The sequence below is a fragment of the Choloepus didactylus genome, chromosome 11 (genome assembly GCF_015220235.1).
Source record: "Choloepus didactylus isolate mChoDid1 chromosome 11, mChoDid1.pri, whole genome shotgun sequence".
Taxonomy (NCBI): domain Eukaryota; kingdom Metazoa; phylum Chordata; class Mammalia; order Pilosa; family Megalonychidae; genus Choloepus; species Choloepus didactylus.
Window position 1 is genome coordinate 22336305 of NC_051317.1, and position 4198 is coordinate 22340502.

A 4198-nucleotide genomic window follows, 5' to 3' on the forward strand; every position below is an offset into this window, starting at 1 on the left:
ATACATAGCATTTATCATATAACCACTTCTAATATGAGAAACTGTCCTTTAAATGAGCATACTCTGATGACAGGATGAAGGTCCAAAATGGAATTTCTGGTTTGCTCTTTTCTAATTTCAAAGGTGCTTCCCTGGGCTTTCTAGGTTATTTATTTCTTCAGTGGATTCCAGTTTGGCCATATTTTATTATTTGTTCCCAGAATCTATGATTGCTTATCATCAACTTCAAAGATAATATCTTATAGATTTCAAGATGGGTCAGAATTCTTGACTTGGAAAGATCTCCAGGAAAAGTGTCTCACCTTGCTTGACTGCATGCTCATTTCCCAGACCACAGTCAGGCCCAGAGCAAATGTAAACATTGGAAGGTGTTCCAGTTTGCTAATGATGCTGGAATTCAAAACACCAGAATTGGATTGACTTTTATAAAAGGGGGTTTATTTGGTTGCACAGTTACAGTCTTTAAGGCCATAAAGTGTCCAAGATAATGCATCAACAATCAGGTATCTTCACTGGAGGATGGCCAATGGTGTCTGGAAAACCTCTGTTAGCTGGGAAGGCATGTGGCTGGTGTCTGCTTCCTCCCAGGTTGTGTTTCATAATGGCATTCTCCAAAACATCTGCATCAGCTTCCAACAGCTGTCTTTAAAATGTCTGTCTCAGCTCCACTAGCTGTGAGCTCCTATCTGAGCTTATATAGTGCTCCAGTAAACTAAACAAGGCCCATGATGAATGGGCAGGGCCACACCTCAACGGAAATTATCCAATCAAGGTTATCACCTACATTTGAGTGGGTCACATCTCCATGAACAGTGAACCAATAGATTCCAACCCAATCCAAACTAATATGTCTGCCCCCACAAGAATGCATTTAAAGAATGTGGCTTTTTCTGGGGGATGTAACGTATACAAACCAGCACAGAAGGTAAGCCATTATATGAGCTTCTGCTAATTTCAGGGGAATCTTTCATGTTATAATAAAGAGCCCACAAAATTCTTCGCTTTGCAAGTTCTTCCTTATTTATTTCCGTTTCATCTTATGGAGTGAATAATTTCTTCACTACTGATTTTAAGTCTTCCATTGCTGTTTCAGAAGAGGGACAAGTCAGATGTTTTCATGCATGCCATGGTTGAAAAACATAATTCAGTGACCCAAATAGCCCAACTTCCTGGTTCTGTTGGAGGCACTACCAAAATGGAAATTTGTTGATCTGAATGTCTTTAGCATAGACTGATCTGTAATGAGCACTGCCTTGGAGATCTGCTTATACTCCACACTTGAACATGTTTCCTCAGAAAGGTAACTATCCTCCACAATAAAGTATTTAACATTTACTCTTTGACCGAAGTGATCAATAATTGCTTTACATCTTCTAGAATCTTTGTCAACAACAAGGCATTGTACTTTATGGCAGAGGCAATAGATTCTGCCAAAAACTGTAACATCCTGCAGAAACACTGGAGAAATTCTCTTGACCATACAAGGGAAATAAGTAGGGGATATTGTTGAACAGTCCCAGACCCCAAAGGAAGTTTTTTATTGTTTCAAGGCTATCTAATGTACAAGATAACCATGATGTCACCACAGTAGTCTGCCATACAAAATATTGGAGGTTGGGGGTTAACATTTTAGTCTTTAAGTACTCTGAAAATGAACATTGCTTGAAAACTTGATATTCATCAGGATGTTGTTCATAGTCTATACAAAATATAAGAAATTTCATTACCATAGTCTTTTCAACCATTTTGAACCTTTGCTATTAAAGACATCTACTCTGGAGCAAGGCACTTGTTCTACTTTTCCTACCCTAAATGCAAGAATCCTAGTCACATTTTTAAACTTTGCATTTTGACTAACATCTGATTTGATTAAAAGATCAATTAGCAATCCTTGAGAATACAGCAGTTTTGATACCAAATCAATATTAAGCATTCTGCCTTCCTTAACTATTTGGGTGTAAGTAATCCTATTTCTCTTTAGTTGATCAGTGTTGTCTTCTATTGTAGGTTTGCTTCCATTTTTATCTCCATCTAAAACTGTGTGAAAAAAAGCTTTATCTCCACAGTCAGTTTCTTTCTACAGAATTTCCTCTGAATTATTTATTTCTAGTGAAGTGTCTTTATCACTCGTTGAAGTGTCTTTGGCAGTCATTTCATAGTTAGTAGTGCATGAGTGCCTTTCTTTGGGCAAATATGCAGAATGTACAGGTTCAGCAATTTTCATCCAGATACCACTGAGGAAGGATTTTTCTGCATAGTACAACCCTCTTCAACATTGTCATTCAAATCCTGACTGGCATAATAAAAATTTCTATATGTTGAGTGGCTGCATCCTTCCTGTGAAGAGTAATGGCTTCTTCAGTTTCATGGATCAAGTCTTGCCATGCAGCTGTACTTTCTTCTCCATGATCACTGTATTGCTGATATTCTTTCAACCAGGATAGCAATCCTGAAAAGCTGAAAGTAGCCCAGTTTCATCCATAGTAACATCTTGAATCAATGTGCAGAACCCCCTGGCCACTCCTTGAACATGCAGCTGCTAGGATGGATTCAGGCAAAACTGTCCCTATAACAACATCAAACTTTGTGCGGAGATTGTCTCCATCCTGAGATGTAAAGCATCTGGTGACAACTGTGGATGAAGGAAATGTGTATGAATCTAGGCTGAGGGCTCAGCTGAGATGGGAGTATGCCAAAATAAAATCTCTCTTTGTGAATTCCTGTTTATCATAGAAACAGAGGTTGCAGGTCCTAGCTGTTTAACTATTACTCCTTTTTTGTTCTTGTGTGCTTTCTTACAGGTCAGTAGCATAAAACCATGACAAAGTACATCAAATCACGTTTGAGAATACCAAAACTGACATGTGGTTTTCATTTCTGCATTTCATCTTAGCAGTAAATGTCAAAATGTATCACATAGGAGAACGAGAGAAGATGGTGGCATAGAGAGGAGTGGAAGACTTAGTCCCCCTGGGAACAATTGATAAATGACCAAGAAACTAGTAAATAATCTGGAATAACAGTGGGGAGACAAACGTGATTGCACTCATCATCCACCAGCCTGAAATGGGAGAAATGCCTGAGATCACAGCATGAAATCTGTGAGTAAAACTGTGGACCCGCGCTGAGAGCCGAGAACCTAGAGCTGAGAGCCCCTCCCTCATGGAAGCCGCACCGTGCACTCTCTCAGCCCGGCTCCAAGTGAGGTTTTAATATTCACTGCTCAATACAGACAGTGAATCCTGAACAAGCAGACAGAGGCTTTTGGTGACAACTGACCTTGGGAGAGTCAGGGAACATAACTGTCTCAGGACAGGGAGCCCAGAGGATCGGGTGCTATCCCTGGCTGATGGGTGAACCTGGGAGTTTTTCTGTCACTTTCTCTCTCTGTGGAAGAAACCTCAGCTGTTCTCAGCCCACAATGCTTTGCAGTAAAGACAGCCTCAGCCATTTTAAAACCAGAACACTTTGATCAGCAGAGTCACAGAAACAAAGAACTTATTGATATGCAAATGACATCTCTGGAGGAGGTATAGCTTCCCAAGAGGAAAGGGAGGGGCCCATCTCTACTATCCATCTTTCAGTATTTCCGGAACCAGACCCCAAAGCCGGGGAAGGAGAGCCACAGGCTGCACCCTCTTACACAGGCAGTGACAGGTGCATCTGCCTGGCAGAAAAGCACAGGTGTCTCAATTCTCTAAGAAAAGCCATCAGGGAAACCAGATACTGAATATTTCCTCCTTCTGTGACCTGAGCCTGTTCTCATCTGGAAAAACCTGATTGGGGTGGCCTAGGAGGTCAGATGCCTAGACAACAGAAAACTACAACCTACACTAAGAAAAACGAATCTATGACCCAGTCAAAGGAACAAACATACGCTTCAACTGAGATACAGGAATTTATACAACTAATGTTAAATCAATTCAAAGAATTTAGAGAATATTTCACAAAAGAGATAGAAGCTGTAAAGAAAACACTGGGCATATATAAGGCAGAAATTGAAAGTTCAAAAAAACAACCAGTAGAATATATGGAAATGAAAGGCACAACACAAAAGATGAAAGACACAATGGAAACATACAACAGCAGATCTCAAGAGGCAGAAGAAAACACTCAAGAACTGGAAAACAAAACACCTGAAAGCCTACACGCAAAGGAGCAGATGGAGAAAAGAATGAAAAAATATGAGCAACGTCTC

General features: G+C 40.2%; 1 pseudogene; it reads right to left on the reverse strand.

Moving 5' to 3' along the window:
• Positions 1-258: 258 nt before the first annotated feature.
• LOC119506577 lies at positions 259-2875 on the reverse strand (annotated as a pseudogene).
• Positions 2876-4198: the final 1323 nt, after the last annotated feature.